We start from the raw sequence: 24,167 nt of genomic DNA, 5'->3' as shown, positions 1-24,167 counted from the left end.
GAGGCTGCATTTATATGCGTATCTCCCAATAATGAGATTAGAAGGCCATTTCGATAATAATCAGGTGTGAATAGCTTATGAGGAGAAACAGCTTATAGACAGTTCTGATGGTCGATGAGGTGTACATATGTGAATGTTTTAGTCTAGAGAAGTTGATGGGGACAGATAGCCGAATACAGAGAAGGCATAATCAAAGAGGAACAAAGGTATAATTAGCCCAATGATCAGAAGCCAGTGAGGCAGTTAACATCTAGCAGTCTCAGAAAGCAGACAAGCCAGTTTCCAGCTACCAAGGCTGAAAGCTAGATTTCCAGCTAGCAGCCTAGAGGTATAGTTTACACTGAGTCTTAGCGCCAAGGCAGTGCAGAAAACCTTTGTAACATCAGTTTTAAATCTTTTCCTATATTGTACAGAAACTATAAGCTGGTTATTCAATTTGGATTTTGTTTGGGGAAATGTGGAAGTCTTACAGAGTTCAGGTATTGTAGATATATTTTGGAACAAAGGATACATTCTATATAAACTGCGTGTGTTAGTAATTCATACATCTTAATTGTGTGAGAGTAGAGTATTCCTGTTTGTGTGTATTTGTCTTTTCTTTATTTTAATAGTCTTTAATAATTGTTACACGGTGACTGGGCTGTTTATTCTCACTGGGGTTTCATTTGTCTCCTCACATCAAAACAAAATAAACTTATACACCCCCAAGAACTGGTGTTCCAAATTTGGAAACCCTCACAAATAACAGCAGTGTGCTTTGCGCAGAGTGCACTTGAAAAGTCAAGTTTAGAGTTAACCAAGGCATGAATGTGGGTTTCAGCAGATCTGCTGAGATGGAGCAAAGTCGAGCAATGTTAGGTGGGAGTAGGCAACCTTAGTGTTGGCATGGATTTTCTGGATGCTCACCTTGGGGTCAAATGTGACACCATGCTTGCAAACAGTCTGGTTACAACAGTGGCAGACAGGAACTAAAGACAATGGGTGCAATCTACCGGCCTCATCGCGTAATGAGACCTCAATGGGCGGATCAAGATTTGCATATTCAAGTGAGTAGTTAGCCTCACTTGAAATATGTCTACGCCGGAGTTACCCAAAGCATGGTATCGAATGGCCGTGCCTCGGAGACCCTGCCGTGGTGACATTTAGCACCGGTTTCCACAAACGTGGACCAGGCGTGATGGCACTTGAGCACGCCTCCCAGATGTGCGGAGGCCCCGGGTGGTAGGGATCTAGGCCTGTTTGTACCCTGACACTCCCAATGCTACCTTGGCACTGGTACCCTGGCACCTAGCACTGCCAGGGTACCAGGCTGGCAGTGCCAGGTTGCCCATGCCAGGGATCCGGTCCCAGGGTGCCCTGCCCTTATGAGGTGGAGTGCGGGGGGGTCTCGAGGACACCCTAATTGGTAAGTTGGGGCGTAGAAGAGATCCAGAGGCCACGGTTGGGGGGGGTCAAGAGATCGGGGTGAAACAGCCGTGACCCCCCCCCCCCCCCCCCCCCCCCCCCCCCCCCCGACCAGTGGTGGTCAGGTTCCACAGGTTCACAGACAAGGAGCGGGTCCTTCAGTGGGCAAAGAGTACGAAGAGCTGTACATGGAACAACAATGTCCTGCGCATTAACCAAGACCTAAGTCAGGAGTAGGCCAGGCGGCGAGCAACCTTTAAAAGAATTAAAGAGATTTTGTTCAAAAAGCACGTGAAGTTCGGTCTGCTTTTCCCGGCGGGGCTGTGGGTCACGCACCAGAGCCAGCATTACTACTTTGTGGACCCCGATGAGGCGATGGAGTTCGTAAAGGATCAGGGACTGGTGCCGAACTGAGGACCCACGGACCAAAGTCAGAGTCTGAGTATTATTGTCTGTGGGACTTCTAGTTTTCTTGGACTGACTTTATATTTTTTGTTGCTTCACAGGCACTTTGTAGTTGCTTTTTTCCATTTTCGCTGCCTCTGAGTACAATGGGCGAGGGGGGGGGGGGGTTGCCCCCTCTCTCTTTTGGGTTGTCTTTTTGCTTTTTCTTTGTGTTTTTCTCATTTTGGAGTTTCCAACGAAACAGAAATTTGGCCGGGAAGCAATGGGGTTAAAGGTATTGGATGTAGGGGGGTGACGCGGGTACTGTGTTGCTGTGTGTTTATATTATTAATGCACAGAAAGGAGTGATCGGTATCACTCATCTGTTTACACAACTGGAACAGCATTACAGCTGGAGCGGTCTCGGGTCTTTGTTTGATTGCCCTTGTTTTTTGTTTGAACTCCCTTACTGCAGGGAGACTGCTCGAGCAGGACACATCAGGGGGATGAGTGTGGATGGGTGGGGGGATGAGCACGGGGGAACAATGGGAGCGAGACAAGTGGGCGCCGGAGGGATGAGTCACCGGGCTAGCGGGAAGCTAGTCAAGGGAGTCAGGTGGGGGGGATGCATACAGCCAGTAAATGCAGGGGTCGGTTTACAGAGGGGTGTTGTTGCTAGGGGGGCGGGGGGGGGGGGGCGGTTTACAGAGGAGTGTTGTTGCTTGGGAGGGGGGGGGAGTTCTTTTGCTGACATGGGAGGGATCTAAAGTAGGTAACAGAGTGGAGGTCGGGGGGGGGTGGGAGCTGCCAGGAGGCGAACTGGGAGGGGCGCAGCACATGGGTTGACCCAAGAAGGGGGATGGTTGATCGGCAAGGGCGGGGGGGGGGGGGGGGGGGGGGGGGGGGCAGGTGCCGTCCAACCAGGCTGATCACCTGGAATGTCAGAGGACTAAACGGGCCAGTCAAGAGGGCGCGTGTGTTCGCGCATTTGCGGGCTCTAAAGGCGGACGTAATCATGCTGCAGGAGACACATCTGAAAATGACTGACCAGACCAGACTAAGGAAGGGCTGGATTAGCCAGGTCTTCCACTCGGGCTTGGACTCTAAGTCCAGGGGGGTGGCAATCATGAGCAATAAACGGGTTCAATTTGAGGCGGAGGGCACAATTGCAGAAGGAGGTGGTAGATTTCTTATGATCCGGGGTACGCTTGAGGGGGTGAGGGTAGTCCTGGTGAATGTATATGCTCCAAATTGGGACGACGCTGACTTCATTAAAAGGGTGCTGGGGAAAGTCCCAGACTTAGATTCACGCAAGCTGATCATGGGTGGGGACTTCAACACGGTCCTTGACCCCGGACTAGACAGGTCATGCTCCAGAATGGGTAGGTCCCAGCGATGGCAAGGGCACTGAGGGGGTTCAAGGAGCAGATGGGGGGGGGGGGGGGGGGTGTAGACCCATGGAGAGCCAGACGGCCGACGGGAAGGGAATATTCGTTCAACTCGCATGTTCATAAATAATATTCTAGAATCGTTTTTTTCATCATGAGCAGGGACTGTGTAGGCGGGGTAAAAAATACTGAGCACTCGGCGATCACCATCTCGGATCATGTCCCACATTGGGTTGATCTGCAGGTCTGCAAAGGGAGCTACCAGCGCCCGCAATGGAGGTTGGACGTAGGATTGCTAGTGGAGGAGGGGGGGTGCGAGAGACAGCGGAAGTGCATGCAGGACTACCTGCAGGTTAATGGCACAGAGAAAATCTCAGCAGCGACCCTGTGGGAGGCGCTGAAGGCGGTAGTAAGGGGGGAGCTGATTTCAATTCGGGCCCACAGAGATAGAACGGACAGAGCGGAAACGAACAGACTGGTCAAGGAGATCCACCGGACAGATAGGGAATACGCAGAGGCCCCGAGGGAGGACCTACTTAGAGATAGACGGAGACTGCAGGCCGAGTTGGGAGTGTTGTCCACGAGCAAGGCAGTGGAACAACGGATGTGGTCTATGAGCATGGTGAGAAAGCTAGCAGAATGCTTGCGCAGCAACTCAGGAGAAAGGAGGCGGCCAGAGAAATAGGCAGGGTAGTGGACGGTATGGGCAACAGAGTGGATGACCCGTCGGGACTGAACAGGGTGTTTCGGGAGTTTTACAGCAAGCTCGATACCTCGGAACCCCCTGGGGAGCCAGAGGAGGTGAAGCGATTCTTAGACGGACTGACCTTCCCAAAAGTGGGTAGGGAGCTGGTAGTCGGACTGAGGGCCCCGATCAGAGCTGTGGAAGTACTGGGGGGCTTGAAGGCCATGCAGTCGGGTAAATCCCCGGGGCCGGATGGATACCCAGTGGAGTTCTACAAAAAGTTCTCGGAGATAGTGGGGCCGGTGCTGACTAGGGTATTTAACGAGGCGAGGGACAGAGGGACGCTACCCCCGACGATGTCACAGGCTACCATTTTGCTGACATTAAAACGGGATAACGACCCGGAAGCATGTGGGTCATATAGACCAATCTCCGTGATCAATGTCGACGCCAAGCTCCTGGCTAAGGTCTTGGCGCTTAGAATTGAGGACTGTATCCCGGAGGTGATCACAGACAGGGTTTGTGAAAGGCAGACAGCTGGTAGCCAACTTGACAAGATTACTCAATGTGATCATGATGCCCCCGGAGGGCAGAGAGGTAGAGGCAGTGGTGGCTTTGGATGCCGAGAAGGCCTTTGACCGGGTGAAGTGGGACTGGTTGTGGGAGGTACTCAGACGGTTTGGGTTCGGGGAGGGCTTTGTTGACTGGGTTAGACTATTGTACCAGGCCCCAAAAGCTAGCATGAGGACGAATAGGACAACATCAGAGTATTTTGGCTACACCGGGGGACCAGACAGGGATGTCCACGCTCCCCGTTGCTGTTTGCACTGGCCATAGAGCCGCTGGCGATTGCCCTGAGAGCTGCGAGGGGGTGGAAGGGAATGATTAGGGGAGGGGTGGAACACAGGGTATCGCTGTACGCGGATGACCTGCTCCTGTACGTATCGGACCCGCTGGCTGGGATGGACAGTATACTAGGAATATTGAGAGAATTTGGCAGGTTTTCAGGGTACAAACTGAACATGGCTAAGAGTGAGATGTTTGTAGTGCAGGCGAGGGGCCAGGAGAATAGGTTGAAGGGGCTGCCATTTAGGATGGTCGGAGAAAGTTTCCGATACTTAAGGATACAGGTGGCACGAGACTGGGGCAGGCTGCATAAGCTAAGTTTGACTAGAGTGGTGGAGCAAATGAAGAGCGAGTTCAGGAGATGGGATGCACTCCCGCTATCACTTGTGGGGAAAGTGCAGACGGTAAATTTGACAATCCTCCCAAGATTCCTGTTTATTTTTCAGTGCCTCCCGATTTTCATCCCGCGGTCCTTCTTCAAAAGGGTCAACAAGATTATTATGGGCTTTGTATGGGTGGGAAGTCCCCGCGGGTGAAGAAAGCGATGCTTGAGAGGAACCGTAGCGAGGGGGGGGGGGCTGGCGCTGCCGAACCTCAGCAACTACTACTGGGCGGCCAACATAACCACGGTAAGAGTTGGATGGTGGGTACGGGGTCTATTTGGGGCCAAGTGGAGGCGGCTTTGTGCAGGGGCACCAGTTTGGCAGCCTTGATCACCGCCCCCCTGCGCCCGCCGGCCAGGTACTCCACCAGCCTGGTGGTGGTGGCAGCCCTGCGGATCTGGGGTCAGTGGAGGAAGCATGTAGGGGGGAGGTGGGAGCATCAGGCTGGTCTCCAATACGCGACAACAACCGATTCGCCCCTGGGAGTATGGACGATGGATTCCGAGCGTGGCAGCGGGCGGGGGTGGGAAGGATGGGCAATATGTTCTTGGGAGGGAGCTTCTCGAGCATGAGGGCCTTGGAGGAGAAATTCGGACTAGTCAGAGGGAATGACTTCATACGTAGACAGGTCCCATCCTTCCCACGCATCCCGCCAAATGGGATCCAGGACAGAGTAGTGTCTAGGGGAGAGGTAGGAGAGGGGAAAGTCTCGGATATTTACCGTGAACTTATGAAAGGGGAGGAGTCCCAGACAGAGGAACTGGAGCTCAAGTGGGAGGAGGAACCCGGCGAGGAGATGGAGGAGGGGGTATGGGCGGACGCCCTGAGTAGGGTAAATTCATCTGCAACATGTGCTAGGCTCAGTCTGATTTAATTCAAGGTCGTCCACCGGGCCCACATGACGGTGGCCCGGATGTGTAAATTTTTTGGGGTGGAGGATCAATTCGCTCGGTGTGCGGGAGGGCCAGCGAATCACGTCTACATGTTCTGGGCATGCCCAAAACTTAGGAGAAACTGGGAGGCATTTGCGGACGTCATGTCCCAGGTACTGAAAACTAGGGTGGTGATGAGTCCACTGGTGGCAATTTTTGGGGTCTTGGAAGGGTCCAGGAGGAGAGGGAGGCCGACGTCTTGGCCTTTGCTTCCCTGATAGCCCGGCGACGTATACTGCTGGCATGGGGGGACTCAAAACCCCCAAAGATCGAAGCATGGCTCTCGGACATGTCGAGCTTTTTAGGGCTGGAAAAAATTAAGTTCGCCTTAAGAGGATCTGTATTAGGATTCGCCCGAAGGTGGCAACCATTCATCGACTTCTTCGCGGGGAATTAAATGTCAGCGGGGGGAGGGGGAGGGGGTAGATTAGAGTAGAATTGGGGAGATAAATAGGCGGGTACTGTTTATGAGAGAGGAGTGGTCTTTTGCACTGTGTTTCTGCTTTGTGTTGATATTTGCACATTATAGTACAATGTAACTGTTTACAATGCCAAAAATACCTCAATAAAATTGTTTATTAAAACAAAAGTGCGGCCTTGGCCGAGAATTCCTGCCGAAGCCTAAAGAAGAAGCAGAGTCCCTTTTAATAGCAGGGTTGTTCTCGGTGATGCAAGCGCCTAGAAACACCCCACTAACTGTGCCCAAAGCGGGACTCTGTTCTTTTTCCATTAAATCGTGCCCAATAGCTTTGGAAACCTAATATTTAATTGGAGGAAATTTCTACTCGTCCAATACTAGATATTGGAGAAGCAATGTGACACGTTAGAGACAGTGGCGGAGTTGAGAGAGACGTGATGGTGAAATCGAGCTGGGTGTCGTCCGTGTACATATGGAAACTACTATGTTTTTGGATGATTTACCCAAGTGGCTCTTTAAGCATTGGAATGCTCCTCAAAAAGGCTACTACTTCCACCTCCCGGTTTTGTTTCTATTTTCTCTTAGTGCTACCACTTAGCTAATGGCAGTCGCTACAGGAACCCATGCTGAAGTTTATCTACTGTAACTACAAAGTATGATTTGATATCTGAATTTTAATACGCACTGCTAGCATCTGACCAATCAAGGAGGATTTATGAGCAGGTTGGCAGCACAAAGACTCAAAGCTACATGATGCCGTCAATCCCTTCGCAACTGTAGCTTGGATCTTAGAAACTCTACTGTGATTATTATGGAGTTTCTTATTCAGTGGAGAGAATCTTTGCTTATTAAAGATTCTTATTACCATTGCTTCTTAGGTTCTTCATGTCAAAACAAACAAATGGTTTGAATTCTGTAAATTGCAATGGCAAGTTTTACAGGTTATACTTATTTGCATGGGGTCGCTGACATAGGGCACCACACTGCTAATTCCATCACCACTATGTCTGCTTTATGACTGTATATTGGATGCAGTGTTAGATTTCTTCTGCTTTTCCGTTTTTCTCCAATTTGTTCCCTCCTCCCTCACAAGCTAAGTTTCTTCAGGTCACACATCACCCCCTAGCTGTTTGTGCTACCCAGTCAAGCCAAAGGATGAGGATCCTTTAATGGATTAAAGTGCGAGACCACCATGCAGAATGTCTCTTGCCACAGTTCACCACGTTAGGTACCGCGGCGATTTGCCAAATGTCAGCCTGGCCCAGTAATAGCGCTGTTGGCTCTGCTTGAAGACCCACTTTAGGACCTAGGTGACACTTCAGTGCAATACTGAGGATGTACAGGAAGGTACAATTGTCAACACTCCAAAATTGAACACGCTAAACTACGGGAGGATTTGAATGTCTCTGCGAATTGAGCGGACACACGGCAAATGAAATTCAGTGCAGAAAAATGCAAAGTGGGAACAAAAATTCCAAGAAGGAACTAATACTTAAATGGAAAGAAAATAATGAATGTGCATGAAAAATTGAAGAGGTCTGAGGATCCTGATTGACAATAAATTGAAACTATCACAACAGTGCTCAGCTGCAATGAGTAAAGCAAACCAGATATTAGGATATAGTGAAAGGTCATTATTGAGCCAAAATAGTGAGGTAATCCTGCCACTTTATAAATCACTGGTGCAACCACACATAGAATACTATGTTCAGTTCTGGTCACCACAATACAAAACGGATTTTGCAGCTATTGTAAGGTTGAAGAAAAGAGCAATCAGAATGAGTGAGGGATTAAATTATGCGGAGTGATTATGTAAAGTGAATGTGATCTCAGTGGAAAAGAGAAGGTTGAAAGGGGTTATGATTGGTATTTTCTGAGTTCTAAAAGGACTGAATAATGTAAGAAGGCGGTCGTTCGGCCCATCATGCCTGTGTTGGCTCTTTGGTATGGCTAAACAATTATCCTGCCCTTTTCCTAAAGCTGTATAAATGTTCTCTCACACTCCTCGCAAGTTACGTCTTCCACCCTTTCAGGCAGTGCATTCCAGATACTAACAACTCATTGTTTAAAAGAAAATGCTGGTTAGCACTGCTGCCTTGCAGTGCCCAGGGACCCAGGTTCAATTCCGGCCCTGGGTCACTCTCTATGTGGAGTTTGCACATTCTCCCCATTGGGTTTCCTCTGAGTGCTCCAGTTTCCTCCCTCAGTCCAAAGATGTGCGGGTTAGCTGGATTGGCGATGATAAATTGTCCCTTAGTGCTGAAAGATTGTCAGGTTAAGTAAGTTTACGGAGATAGGGCGGGGAAGTGGGCCTAAGTAGGATGCTCTTTCAGAGGGTCGGTGCAGACTTGATGGGCTGAATGGCCTCCTTCTGAACTGTAGGGATTTTATGGAAAATTGTTTCCTCGTGTTTCCTCTGGTTCTTTTACCAATCACCTTAAATTTGTGTCCTCTGGATACTAAGCCTTTTGCCAATGGAAACAATTTCCCCCTATTTTTAAAAATAAATTTAGAGTACCCAATTATTTTTTCTCCAATTAATGGGCAATTTAGAATGGCCAATCCATCTAACCTGCACATCTATGGGTTGTGGGGGTGAAACCCACGCAGACATGGGGAGAATGTGCAAACTCCACACGGACAGTGACCCAGAGCCGGGATTTGAACCCGGGTCCTCAGCGCCGCAGTCCCAGTGCTAACCACTGCCACCCTAATTTCTCCCTATTTACCTTATCCAAAGGATTGAGTTTTGAATGGTTTAGCACACTGGGCTAAATCACTGGCTTTTAAAGCAGACCAAGGCAGGCCAGCAGCACGGTTAAATTCCCGTACCAGCCTCCCCGAACAGGCGCCGGAATGTGGCGACTAGGGGCTTTTCACAGTAACTTCATTTGAAGCCTACTTGTGACAATAAGCGATTTTCATTTCATTTTCAAGTCTCCTTACCTTCTCTGCTCATGTAGTCCTCAAACAGGTTGCTTCACCTTGTCCGAAACAGTACAGAGGACATGGCCTGAGCTTGAGGAGGGTAACTTAAAAATTAGTCTGCACAATCAGCGAACAAGTAGTCAACCAATGGAACAAACTCCCTAACAAAACAGTGGAAGCTATTATTATTCATTCATTCAAGTCGATAACATTTAGTGGAACTGTGTATCCGAGACATAACTTCTGGTAAGTGTACCATGTTTGGGTGGAAAAATGTGATTTTAGGTCTATGCTTCCCATATTTCTCCATCACTTGATTTTTTGCTGTGTTAGTTGCAGTGCTAAAACTGATGGAGGTTGAATACTGTGGTTGGTCAGAACCTTCATTACCTCCACCACTGAAGTTGGGCAGAGGGAATGTTTTTGCCTCTGTTAATCTGTTTATAAACAATGTATCTCAAAAACTATTGGACCCAAGGAAGAACTCAACAGTTTTTGACAAAGTTGCAAGTCTGGATCCTGGAATTTATAAAGAATCCGTTAAAATTAGGAGATAGGGCAAATATACTTTTTTTTAAAAAAGAATGCCGGGGGTTGCTTGATTTTGAATGTTATGGATTGTTTCAGTTGCTGTGGTGGAAGCTGTCACAGCTGTCAAAATGCGAGCAGAGTTTTCAGAGCAAGTTGGTTGGATTGGCCTGAAGCCGCTTCAGTGCAATGAAAGCTTTTCATAAAAAGATTTATTTTTTCAGCTTTGTAGTTACAGAGCATAAACAAGGAAGGGCAAAGCCATAAGGAAGAGCTGCGTGATCGTAATAATGTTGAGTTAACGCAGCATGGGAATGCTGAGTTTAGGTACATAGTGTGGCACCACAGAATAGTGCCCCATCTTAGTTGCTGGAAGTGGGATGGAAGAGAGAAAGAGATGCTAATTGGGACGGCATCAACCCAGGTTGCTTAGTTGGTTCCTAGAAGCTTGTTAGAAACTCTGAGGCCTCACTTGTTTGCCCAGCTAATGGTGTGCGCATGGGGTCAGGATGAGCAATGTAAACTGAATGAGACTGTTACTTGTGTAGGGATATGGCATCTCCAGCAGCTCAAACACTCTGCTAAGCACTGGTGTACTCAAAGCCAACTGTGGACCTTTGGACCTTTGTTTGCTGGTTGTTCAAAGTTGTGATTGATGGCTCAGCAAAATAAATTAACACACAAACAGGAGAAAAAGCAAGGTGACTTACAACAGTTCAGAAACTGAGTGCAATTTAAAAGGCAAGATAGCAGTCGTATCACCAAACGTAAAAGTCTTTGAATTACCAGTGGTCCAACTTCCAGCTGCCGTAACATAGCCACATAAAGAAAATCATAGCACCTCCCTTATTCATGTTGAAATGCACATCTGAGTTAAACATTGAGCTGTAACTTTTCTCTGGTCCCTCATAAAGCTGTCTGTAACACGTTTTTGACCACACCATGTATCAAATCTTAAGTTACGGGGTTCTATGTTTTGATTTATTTACCCTCTTCTCACAGCTTTATTATAGAAACATAAGACGGGCAGCATGGTGGCACAGTGGTTAGCACTGCTGCCTCATGGCACCGAGGACCCTGGTTCGATCCTGGCCCTGGGTCACTGTCTGTGTGGAGTTTGCACATTCCCCCCGTGTCTGCATGGGTCTCACCCTCACAACCCAAAAAGAGGTGCAGGGTAGGTGAATTGGCCATGCTAAATTGTCCCTTAATTGGAAAAAAGAATTGGTTACTCTAAATTGTAAAAAAATAGAAGCATAAGACATTGCTAATAGCAACCTTAAAGTTTGAGTTACTGCATCAGATTTGATTTCTTGCCTACTTCACCTGGCTTATCTAAATGAGGCAATGTGTATAATGTTTGAAAATAAAATGGGTTCAACTGTAATGTGGTTGCACTTTTACTCCTGAGCCAGAAGGTTTTGGGTTCAAGTCCAACACCAGAGACGTGAGCATAAAAATCAAGGCTAACACTCCAGTGCATTACTGAGGAAATGCTGCACTGTCAGAGGTGCTGGGCTGTATTCTCTGCTGTCGGGATTCTCCATCGCGTGGGGTGAAGGCGTGGGGCTGCCCACAATGGGAAACCCCATTGGCCGTCTGGCGAGACGGAGAATCCCGCCCCGTCTTTGGAATGAGATGTTGAACCAGACCGTATCTGCACAATAAGGTGGACTTAAATATCCCCATGGGCACTATGTCAAAGAAGGGCAGGAGAATATCTCTAGTGCCCTAGCCAATATTCATCCCTCAATTCATGTCAGTAAAAATACAAAATTGTCCGCTTGGTATCATACTACAGTTTGTGAAAACTCACTGTGCAATTTGACTGTCATGTTGTCTACATTACAATAGTGATGACGAGAATCAGTAATATCTCCGTTGAGCCTCTCTTCTTCCCCTTGGAGCAACATGGTGTTACTCCCATTCCGAAGCCTCCGCATGTTGCGTTATGTAGAATCTCAGGCTTCATGATTTGAAACAGGATCTGCTTGGACATGGGCTTGGGTCGGGGCATGACTAGCCAACCAAGTGAGAGAAGAAAATTGGGGAAAGCCCCACAGACCTTAGAAGGGAATAACTACCACATTAATAAAGCAAAATAGAATACAAAAATACGAATTAGGAGCAGGAGTAAGCCACTTGACCCTTCATGGCTGATCTGATTGTGGCCTCAACCCCATATTCCTGCCTGCCCTGAAAACATTTCACCCCCTTGTTAATCAAGAACCTATCTAGCTCTGCCTTAAAACATTTCAAAGATTCTGCTTCTACGTTGCCTTTTGAGGAAGAGAGTTCCAGAGGCTCATGACCCTCTGAGTGAAAAGCATTCTCCTTATCTCTGTCTTAAATGTGCAACCTCTTATTTTTATTCAGTGACCCCTAGTTCTAGATTCTCTTGACAATTGGGAACATCCGCTCCACATCCACTCAATCATGTTGAGATTGTACCTCTACTGTTGCTGACATCAGCTAACTCAACATAGACCAGTGATGGAATATGGGACCACTCTGGTATTTACCTTTTTGCTCCGCATCAGACTCGCGATACGTGTAAGTCCAAATTCAGAGAATTGCAATCAATTATACTCCTTGCTGTCGTTGTCCGCTCCGTGTTACATTCCATATTGCTGACCTTTATGTATGGGCAATTGCACACTTGGGATCGACCCAAATAGAGGGGAAAGTAGAATTTTCTTATGTAACCATTGCACCCCCTCCCTCACAGATCTGTGGGTGTACCTACAACACATGGATTGCAGCCACTAAAGAAAGCAGCTCACCATCACCTTCTCGAGGGCAAATAGGTTTGGGTGGCTACACCCCATGAACACATTTAAAAAGTAAAGCTGTACCATTGTGTGTTTCAGTCCGAGATCCAAGTGAGTCAGTTTGGAATGTAGGATCAGCAGGGATATTCTGGGGGCAATCCCAGATTTTCAGTGACAAGTGGTGACATTTGATGCTTGCTTTCCATGTGCTGCGTTTCCCGGCTACTGCACAGGGTGCAAAATGCAAAGTGCTAACAGTGACCTGGTGCTGCAGTGGCTTTGTGGATTGGCACAATCCGAGTCCTCAGTCAGCTGGGTAACTGTTCAGCCTTGCCAGTTTCCATGTGGCACTGAGCTGGTTCAGAATTTTGGTTTTGCCTTTTCTTTTTCTTAAATTTAGAGTACCCAATTCGGGTTTTTTTTCCAATTAAAGGACAACTTAGCGTGGCCAATCAACCTGCACTGCACATCTTTGGGTTGTGGGGGCAAAACCCACGGTGTCATGGTTGCACAGTGGGGGCGGCATGATAGCACAATGGTTATCACTGTTGCGTCACAGCTCCAGGGTCCAAGGTTCGATTCCTGGCTTGGGTCACTGTCTGTGCGGAGTCTGCACCTTCTGGTCGCCTCGTTATAGGAAGGATGTGGATGCTTTGGAGAGGGTACAGAGGAGATTTACCAGGATGCTGCCTGGACTGGAGGGCATGACGTATGAAGAAAGATTGAGGGAGCTGGGGCTTTTCTCACTGGAGTGAAGAAGGAAGAGAGGTGACTTGATAGAGGTGTACAAGGTGATGAGAGGCATGGATAGAGTGGATAGCCAGAGACTTTTCCCCAGGACGGAAATGGCTGTCACGAGGGGGCATAATTTTAATGTGATTGGAGGAAGGTATAGGGAAGATGTTAGAGGTAGGTTCTTTACACAGAGAGTGGTGGATGCGTGGAATGTACTGCCAGTGGAGGTGGTGGAGTCAGAGTCATTCAGGACATTTAAATGACTCTTGGACAGGCACATGGACAGCAGTAAATTGAAGGGGTGTAGGTTAGGTTGATCTTAGATTAGGATAAATGGTCGGCACAACATTGTGGGCCGAAGGGCCTGTACTCTGCTGTACTGTTCTATGTTGTTCCCATGTCTGCGTGGGTTTCCTCCAGGTGCTCTGGTTTCCTCCCATAGCCCAAAGATGTGCAGGTTAGGTGGACTGGCCATGCTAAATTAACCTTAGTGTGCAAAAAGGCTAGGTGGGGTTACTGGGTTATGGGGAGAAGGTGGAGGCATGGACTTAAGTCGGGTGCTCTTTCCAAGGGCCGGTGCGGACTCAATGGGCCGAATGGTCTCCTTCTGCACTGTAAATTCTATGATTCTATGACATGGATTTTGCCTTATCAAATGGAATTTTGTTTCTCCCCTAAGCTGATTAAGCACACATGGGACCTTGCAGAAAGTGCCCGCTTACATTAAGCCATTGATACCTTTATTGGATTGAAGTTCCATTTCAGTAATCAGGTTTACTGATGGTGAGGCAAGTGAGGCGAATGGAAAGACTGAGGGGGTTAAATTGGATAACTCTTAGAAAGGGGATCGTGATGCTTGATTACTCCCCGGTGGGGGAGGTTAGGCGTAAGTGGGAGGAGGAGATGGGTGGGGCGCTGGGGGCTAGAGTATGGGGTGAGGCTTTACGGAGGATTAATATGCCCTTGTCGTGTCCAAGATGCCTCATCCACTTTAAAGTGGTACACAGGGCCCACACGACGGTGTCCATGATGAGTCAGTTCCTTCCAGTGGTGGAGGATAGGTGTGGGCGGTGTACGGCGGGGGGTTAACCATGTTCACGTGTTTTAGGCTTGTCCAGGGTTGAGGGGATTTTGGATGGGATTTGCAGAGATAATGTTGAAGATCTTGAGGGTAACGGTAGCTCCAAGTCCAGAGGTGGCAATATTTGAGGTGGCAGGGACCCGGGAGTGCAGGCGGGCAGAGAGGCCGCTGTATTGGCCTTTCTCTCTCTGATAGCTCAGGAACGGATTATGTTGTGCTGACGGGACTCAGAGCCGCCGAACCCAGGGACGTGGATGAGCGATTTGGCAGAGTTCCTGCCCTTAGAGAAAATCAAATTTGCCATCAGGGGGACAGAGGAGGAGCTCACCTGAAGATGGAAGCAGTTCATCGACGTGTTTAAGGAGTAATGAGTCATCAATGGGGGAGGGGGGTTATTTTTTCTGTTTGAGTTGTGTTAAAAGTTAAAAAGGGGGGGGGGGCAGGCTCCAGGGTGACAGCGGGTAGAGTGGGGGCGGGAGGGGAGATTGTTGGGGGTTGTGTAAGGATGTTTTGGCTGTCTGCTGTTGCCGTGGTTGGTTTTTGTGTTTTTCTTCTTGGTTATGTATATATTTGAAAATGCCTCGAATAAAATGTTTTTTTTTAAAAAGGGAGAGTGCATTGGTTTGGAGCATTGAACATCAATGTGGCTTTGCTGGTGTGAAATCAGAATTGTACGTTATGGTCATAATCTGCTCTGCTTACCTCAGGCAGACATTCACTGCACATCGCACACTAATATCTGCACTAGTATGGTGCCTGGCACTATTTTCCCCACAAGTGTGCACGTTTGCCACTGACACCCATTTTGGAGTTCTAAAGCCACTCATAGTACTCAGAAAAATGGGCACTAAAGAGCCCAATTTCTCACCCTGCATGTTTTAACAATCTCCAATTAGTAAAGGAAACAAAATTAATCTGACTCGGATCCATTTAAGCATGCAGCCCATTCATAAGCACTATGGCTGAGCGAGACAGAGCACGCAACAAGCAGCTCCTAAAGCAGGCACGGCCCACTGCCTGTCCCCTGTAATGGACGGGGAGGCTTGCGTCGTCATTGAGCTTGGACACATACAGAGCTCATTATATCTCATTAGATTAGTATTACAAGGACTCAGGCTGATTCCCGAGGCGTGTGCTCCCATCAGGTCCTTTCTAACCCTTTGTATGCTGTGTGCATTGCATTGCCAGTGAAGACAATGGCAAGTCGCTGATTGTGAGCATCAAATGCAGCACACTGATCTCTGGGTCAGGCCAATATTTTATTTTTAAGAATGATTTTAGTTAAGACGATAAATGATCATTTTTAGTTGTATGTTAAGTGAAGGAGTTATGCAGAGAATGATATATTTTCGTGTGCTCCATACAAGAACATTTCTTTTCATTTATCCTTTCAACCACTAGGTCAGTATTTCTAGCATTCTTGTCAAAAAGTAATTAGTGCTTGTTTTAGGATCAAAATGGAGACAATTGAAATATTAGACGATTAAGTAAAATGCCATTTATGAAAGTTAATCTTTTTGCCATCTCAAAACAGTAATTTCAATCAATGATGTTAATTGAATTAATTCTGTTTCTGTAATGTTTTGCTTTGTGACGATTTATTTTATCCTCGTGTCTTGCTGCTTTCCCCTTTTGCCTCTGCATACCTATGTCACCTAAGAGGATGGGCAGAAACCTATTCCCACTGGCCAATGTCAGTTGCCCAGTAGTTGCAGGTAGGAGGTATGTGCTGAGAACTCATTGTCAGGAACCTCATGTTAGCCCATGGTCAATGAGTCAACAGAGAAGAGACACAATGTACCATATCGTCATGAGAGCATTCATTTATTTTTAGCTCTGGGGACCTTAGAATTGGTGGCACAGGGGACACATTGTGACTCTTCCCAGGCAAAATTTCAAATGCAGAAATTTTTGGAACAGTATAATCCAAACAGCCCCCTCCAAGCATTCATTAATGAGAGATCTATTTAAGTGAGCCAGTTTCCAGATTTCTAGGTTATTTGGGCCAAGGATGAAAACAGGCATTAAATGGATGCTATGCGAATAAGACACCATGTTTGAATATCAGGATTTACATCGGATTTTGGTCCGAGTTGCTGAATACCGTCATTTGCGCTTGCCAGGGAGTGCTAAACCAGAAACCTGCAGGCTTAGCACTCAAGTTTTTATTAGATGCAGTCTTTATGGGCATATCGCATCTGCCTCCATTGAAGGTGTGGAGTGCACTGGCTGGCACACAACGCCACTTTGTAGGATGGCTCAGGCAGAAGGTGTACAAGTTCTCGAGTGCAGCGCCAGGAGGTCCTGGTGGAGAAGGTGTAGAAGAGGAGGGCCTCTAGTACCCATCAGGGGGAGGATGTCAATTCCTCCTCCTATCCCTCTGTCCTGCAAGAGCTGTTGCCTTGGCCTCATGACATTCTTCACTTAGACCAAAGGGAACCCGAATAAGCTAGCCATGACCAAGCACTCCCTGTCCCCTGGTGACTCCTATAAGGTGTCAGATAGGATGAAGCAGCATAGCACTGCTCCTTTTGGGTGAAGTCCTCAGACAATTTGCCGAATGAAAGTTGTGCGCGTGTTGGGGAAGTCTTAACAAAGTGTCCCAGAAAGCCTCCCTGATGTGTTTCATTGCACAGGTCCATTTCACAGCTGCTACAGCAGGTGAATATGAAAGGTGTGTCCTTTCAAGCAGCGCAGCACGTTTTCTCCCAAACAGCTGGTCACTGGGCATTAGGACAAGCATAGCCAACAAAATGTTGTGCAGCCTCTGTACTGAGAGCTAACAGATGTTTTAAGTGGCAGTCAACCCTTTAATGAGCGTCTGGGTGACCGTTTCTACTGCAGGCTTCAACCCTTTACCAAGTTGGTGCCTTGTGTGGGCTCTGCAGGCATTCCAGCTCAACATCACCTTGGCCACCTTTAGGGATCATTAAAGCCTGAATGTGCTCTTTAAAAAAAAAAATCCCTCTATATTTTGTGATTCTAATTGCCATTTGCTAATGGGGTCCATGTTGTCATTGGGTCAGTGATTTGAACTTTGACCTGAGTGGGGAAGCCACCATGATTTTGTTTCTAGGCGAAGAGAATCAGAAAGCTGAAGATATCCTCCAGGTTGAGTTTTTAACCGTGTGGTGTCAGGAGGACAAGGAGGAGTTTAGGCTTGACTCGTCTGAGGCTCCTTCTCTGCCCCATCACTACCGTAAAACACAGAATGCCCTTCCCCATGCTTGAGTACATGGCTGACTGATTTTCCAGAGACTGGGAGCTGCTCCTGTCCCATGGGAAGTGGGGAGCTTTCTTTTCTTTCTTTCATGGGGATATGGGTGTCACTGGCAAGGCCAGCATTTTTGGCCCATCCCTAATTGCCCTTGAACTGAGCGGCTTGCTAGGCCATTTCGGAGAGCACATTGCTCTGGGCCTGGAGTCACATGCAGGTCAGACCACGTAAGGACAGCAGATTTCCTTCCTTAAAGGACATTCGTGAACCCGATGGGTTTTTCTGACAATCAATGATAGTTGTCATGGTCGCCAATACTGAGAATTTAATTCCAGATTTCTTGTTCATTGAATTTAAATACCTCCTGCTGCTGTGGTGGGATTTGAACCCGTGTCCCATAAGCATTAGCCTGGGTCTCTGCATTGGTAGTCTAGTGACATTACCATTGTGGCACCATCTCCCCTTTACACGTTAATAAAGCTTGGCCATTAAAAACACCCTGCTCGAAGGCACTGATGGTGCTGAATGAAGAACTACCAGTTAGTTGGCCAGCAACTCATCCACCCATTACTGATGGGTACCCAAAGTGCACGGACAAAACACAAAGAAAATGAGCACCCTCTGACCCCCAGGTTCTTCAGGTTCAGGAATGGAGCGCACAGTGATAATCCCTGGTGTTTATGCTGGTGGAGAGCTCCTTTTAATGTTTTAGTGCTTGGTGACCAATGGGCCCACCCAGACCCAAATTTCCATGCCCCTAATATAGTCCAGCTGAAAGAAAAGTGTTCTACTGACCTTATGCCACAGTGTTTTGAACCGTAGTATTTTGTTAAATGTATTTGTTCTTTGGGTGTGAGCATCACTGGCTAAGTTGATTCGAAGGGGAGCAAGGAATCATAGAATCCACAATGCAGAAGGAGGCCATTCGGATCATCGAGTCTGCACCAGCCTTTGGAAAGAGCCACCCTATTTAAGCCCACACCTCCACCTTATCCCCATAACCCAGTAACGCCACCTAACCTTTTTGGACACTTAAGGGCAATTTAGCAAGGCCAATCCACCTAACCTGCACATCTTTGGACTGAGGGAGGAAACTGGAGCACCCGGAGGAAACCCATGCAGACACGGGGAGAACGCGCAGACTCCACACAGATAGTGACCCAAGCCGGGAATCAAACCTGGGACCCTGGAGCTGTGAGCAATAGTGCTAACCACTGTGCTACAGTGCTGCCACGGTACAGTGGAATAGCAATGGCAGGGGTTTTGGGGGTTATTCGGGAGGCACAACAGAAATTCACCCCAAGGGGGAGGAAACATGCTAAGGGGAGGACAAGGCAAACATGGCTGACATGGGAAGTTAAGGACAGCATATAAGCAAAAGAAAAAGCATACAAGGTGGCGATCATTAGTGGGAAGCCAGAATATTGGGAAGCCTTTAAAAGCAAGCAGAGGGCAACTAAAAAAAAACAATAAGGGGGGGGGATGCAATATGAGTGTAAGTTGGCTAGTAATATAAAAGAAGATAGGAAGAGTTTTTTTCGACATATAAAAGGTAAGAGAGAGGCAAGAATGGACATTGGCCCACTGGAAAATGAGGCCGGAGAAGTAGTAATAGGGAACAAGGAAATGACAGAGGAAGTGAATAGGTACTTTGCATCAGTCTTCACAGTGGGAAGACATGAGTGGCATACCAGAACTTCAAGAGAGTCAGGGGGCAGAGGTGAGTGTAGTGACCATCATTTAGGAGAAGTTGCTGCGGAAACTGAAAGGTCTGAAGATGGATAAATCACCCAGACTGGATGGACTACATCTCAGAGTTCTGAAGGTGATACCTGAGGAGGTTATGGAGGCATTGATAGTGATCTTTCAGGAATCACTGGAGTCAGGGAGGGTCCCAGAAGACTGGAAAATGGCTTTCTTCTTTATTTCTTTTCTTTCTTTTTTTAAATTGTCACAAGTAGGCTTACATTAACACTGCAAGGAAGTTACTGTGAAAAGCCCCGAGTAGCCACATTCCGGCGCCTGTTCGGGTACAGGGAGAGAGAATTCAGAATTCTCAGCTGGTATGGGTATTGAACCCGCGCTGCTGGCCTTGTTTTGCATCACAAACCAGCTGTCTATCCCACTGAGCTAACCCAGACCCTTATGTAACACCCGTGTTTAAGAGAGGGGACAGAAGACAGGAAATTATGGGCCAGTTAGTCTGACTTTGATCGTTGGTAAGATTTTAGAATCCATCATTAAGGATGAGATTGCGGAGTACTTGGAAGTTCATGATAAAATAGGACTGAGTCAGCATGGCTTCATCAAGGGGAGCTCACGCCTGACAAATCTGTTAGAATTCTTTGAGGAGGTAACGAGGAAGTTAGACAAAGGGGAGCCAGTGGACGTGTACTATTTGGATTTCCAGAAGGCCTTTGACAAGTTTCCGCACAGGAGGCTGCTAAATAAGATAAGAGCCATGGTGTTACGGGCAACGTACTAGCATGGATAGGGGATTGGCTGTCTGGCAGAAGGCAGAGAGTAGGGATAAAGGGGTCCTTTTCAGGATGGCAGCCGGTGACTATTAGTGTTCTGCAGGGACCAGCATTGGGACCACAACTATTCACGATATACATTAATGATCTGGAAGAAGGAACTGAGGGCATTGTTGCGAAGCTTGCAGATGATACAAAGATATGTAGAGGAACAGGTAGTGTTGAGGAAGCAGTGGGGCTGCAGAAGGACTTGGACAGGCTAGGAGAGTGGGCAAATAAGTGGCAGATGGAATACAATGTGGAAAAGTGTGAGGTTATGCACTTTGGTGGGAAGAATAGAGACATAGACTATTTTCTAAATGAGGAAAAGCTTTGGAAATCTGAAGCACAAAGGGACTTAGGAGTCCTAGTTCAGAATTATTTTAAGGGTAACATGCAGATTCAATTGGCAGTTAGGAAGGTAAATGCAATGTTAACATTCATTTTGAGAGGGCTGGAATATAAGAGCTGGTTTGTACTGCTGAGGCTATATAAGGCTCTGGTCAGACCCCATTTGGAATACTGTGATCAGTTTTGTGCCCCGTATCTAAGGAAGGATGTGCTGGCCTTGGTGGGGGTCCAGAGGAGGTTCACAAGAATGATCCCTGAATAAAGGGCTTGTCATATGAGGAGCGGTCTGTACTGGATGGAGTTTAGAAGGATGAGGAGGGTCTTATTGAAACTTACAGAATACTGAGAGGCCTAGATAAAATGGATGTGGAGAAGATGTTTCCACTGGTAGGAGAAACTAGAACCCAAGGGCACAGCCTCAGACTGAAGGCATGAACCTTTAAAACACAGATGAGGAGGAATTTCTGTAGCCAGAGGATGGTGAATCTGTGGAACTCTTTGCCGCAGAAGGCTGTGGAGGTCAAGTCACCGAGTATCTTTAAGACAGAGGTAGGTTCTTGATTAATAAGGGAATCGGGGTTTATGGGGGAAAGGCAGGAGAATGGGGATGAGAAACATATCAGCCTCGATCGAATGGCAGAGCATATGCAATGTGGCAAATGGCTTAATTCTGCACCTATATCTTATGGTCTTATGGCCAGCATTTGTTGTCCATCTCTGATTGCCCTTGAGGAGGTGGTGGTGAGTTGCCTTCTTTAACTGATGGGAGTCCACGTGGTATAAGTACACCCACAGTGCTTTTCAGGAGGCAGGTCCAGGACTTAGACCCATGCTGCGATAGTGCATGGCTTGGAGGGGAACTTGCAGATGGTGCGTTCCCGTGTATCTGCTGCCCTTGTCCTTCTCAGTGGTACAGATCACGTGTTTGGAAGGTGCTGTCGAGGTAACATTGGGGAGTTGCTGCAGTGCAACATGTAGATGGTATGTATACGTTATTGCCACTTTCTAGTGGTGGTGGTCAAAGTGAATGTTGACAGTAATGGATGGGATGTTGATCAAACAGGCAGCTTTGTTTTTGATGCCTCTTGAGGTTTGTGAGAGGAGCGCTCTGTTATCTACAACTTCAGCCTGCAAGGCAGTCCCTCTAAGCCTTGCATGAATTCAGCTGTGAGAGAGTCTGCCAGAACGGCTATGCCGCTCATGTATTGTAGTTTCCAAGTTGAGTATATTTTTCATATTGGGATTAGCTGATGGGAAATCAATTCTAGTATAAGGAAAACCACTTAGTGCCCAAAAGGTTACTGCAGTTTGCAAGTAATACAAATGAAAATAGGTCTCTAGTAGCGTCTACTCAATCGAGCTCAGCTGACTGTGAGGTGAATTAACCCAACCCAGTCCTACACAGTGCTCTTTGTGTTTGTTTAGCAGTAAGCTGGCAGAGTGGGGGAGGGGTTTGGAAGAGCCTGACGTGCACACAGCACAGAGGGGGGAGAACAAGAAGCTGAACACATCTATCATGTTGAACATCGCATGCAAGGAATTGTGGGAGACACGCACACACTGCTTTTTGCTTATGATTGCTGCAGGGTCAGAGCTGACATGGTTCAGTCAGCAGGATGATCTGGTGCTGTCTGAAAGCAGCATTTCTCCAGTGAAGTTTGGGTATCATGCGTGGTCCACCTCTTGGAGGTGTGTACAAACACAATTACCACTGCTGCTGAAGAGCTGTCATGGTATCTCGTGTACAACAATTACTCTGATATGTAGCAGATTAAATCATAACCTGATTTCCCTCCACCACCCTCTCCATCTATTCACCAATCATGTTCCTGAGAAACAACAGAGAAAGCTGTTAAGAGGAGAATTAAATATTTTATATTACTGGGCAAAATTAACCAGAACTGTTTGCAGTTAGTACAATAAATTAAGGTACACTTCAGTGAGATTCTGTAATACTGTGATTTATGTTTGCATATGGTTCATGGTTTGGAAAGCAACTGTTTCTTGAATGATTGTTGTACTATCTGTCTTGCTGTGACATCCCTGGGCTGTGAAATGGAATGCTTCATCGAGTGACATTACTAATCACTTGTTAGTCGGGTATTGTGTGGTGTGCATTCACCAGAAGAATCTCGGCTTTCCGACATTAAATCAGCATTGGCCGGGGAGCTCAGGAACCCTCCCCCCAGCAGTAAACTGGGCACGTGCGTGAGTAAAGTATCATGGGTTCAAAGGTGAAGTGACATGCACAAGTGTCTTTCGCAAAGCTGGAGCTTCTTTGTAAATGAGGGAGAACGACAACTGTTTAAACAGCAAGACCCAAGCGTTCCCCTCTCAGCTTGTCACTGTAAACAGTATTCGTTCGCGCAACAAGTTCATTCTCAAACATGTAGCATTTTGTTTTGCTTAGGTTTGGTACATTTTCACACAAAATAAGTAGAAATGCTTGTGCCTAATGTTCCATATTTTCATCTATTTATGTATTAGCATCATAATCAGAGATGCAGAACATTACAAAATGTTATCTACAAGTAACTGCTGAAGCAACGATTGTTATATTTTACTGAAAGGGGAACAGAATATGCAGTTGAGAAGGGGGATCATAAAACTGATATGGTGAAACGTGATGTGGGTGGTTGGGCCCGAGTGTGTGTCACAGTATAAATGGAAAGATGTAGCTATTCACCCCACCAGATTTTGCGGAATTAGGCGTGGTGGGTCTTTAAATAACCCACATCATGGGGGGAGTGGGAGCTCAATCCCAATCCCATCCAAGACCCACCACTGCCAAGTGGGGCCAGCTTGCATTAGAATTGGTGGGCAGTTTGCCTCTTCTCCTCTGGAGTATCAGCCAGAGCTATGGTACCCAGTACCTTGTAGGCCGATTCTGGCATTGGGAGTAACCCGCTATCACCACACTCCTTCCCCCACTCACTTCTGACCAGTTGTCCGGGTAAAGTGCCAACAGGGTCCTGCCTCTTACCTGGGCGCACACTTCCAAAAATGGCAGAGAGCTGGTGGATTTTAGACCTTCATTGTCTCCCCAGTGAGGGCGTTCCACCGGAATTGCAGCAGGAGACGAGGAGAACACCTGCTCAATTCCGTCCTGTAGCTGAAGAGAGATAGGTTGGGACCTTGTGCTGCTGTGCTTTTGTGTCTGTGGTTCCACAAAGTAACTTTAATGAGATATAAATGGAGTCAATTTTATAGATTAGTTATTGAACAGCCAACAATTTAAAAAAACTTTTAAGCTTGCAATAATTCAGGGAAGCAGCTTAAGCAGCTGCTTACACCATTTCTGTAGGGTTTGTCTGAAAATACCAAAGTTTTAAAAAAACTTAAAGTGCGCCCAATTTTTTCCCAATTAAGGGGTAATTTAGCATAGCCAATCCACCTAGCCTGCACATCTTTGGGTTGTGGTAGTGAAACCCACCCAGACACTGGGAGAATGTGCAAACTCCACACAGACAGTGACCTGAGGCCGGGATCGAACCTGGGACCTCGGTGCCGTGAGGCAGCAGTGCCAACCACTGCGGCACTGTGACCCCCCCCCCCCCCTCACACACACACAAAATGCCAAACTTGAATGAAAAGATCTGG

The 24,167-nt window shown here is 47.2% G+C and overlaps 1 protein-coding gene across 4 annotated transcripts in view; it reads left to right on the top strand.

Annotated features, from left to right (window-relative positions):
- Window positions 1–24,167, top strand: part of maml3 (mastermind-like transcriptional coactivator 3) — a 665,132-nt gene that overhangs the window by 283,383 nt on the left and 357,582 nt on the right. Inside the window, exon 1 of one of the 4 annotated variants that reach the window (XM_072495606.1) lies at window positions 15,866–15,884. The exons of the other annotated variants lie outside the window; for them this stretch is intronic. The gene's annotated coding sequence lies outside the window, so the exon portion shown is untranslated. Of the gene's footprint in view, window positions 1–15,865; window positions 15,885–24,167 lie in introns of those variants that run through there. 4 annotated transcript variants of the gene reach the window in all.

Source organism: Scyliorhinus torazame, chromosome 3, assembly GCF_047496885.1.
Source record: "Scyliorhinus torazame isolate Kashiwa2021f chromosome 3, sScyTor2.1, whole genome shotgun sequence".
Classification (NCBI taxonomy): Eukaryota; Metazoa; Chordata; class Chondrichthyes; order Carcharhiniformes; family Scyliorhinidae; genus Scyliorhinus; species Scyliorhinus torazame.
The sequence above is the reverse complement of the archived record's forward strand: the minus strand, read 5'-3'. Positions and strand labels throughout refer to the sequence as shown.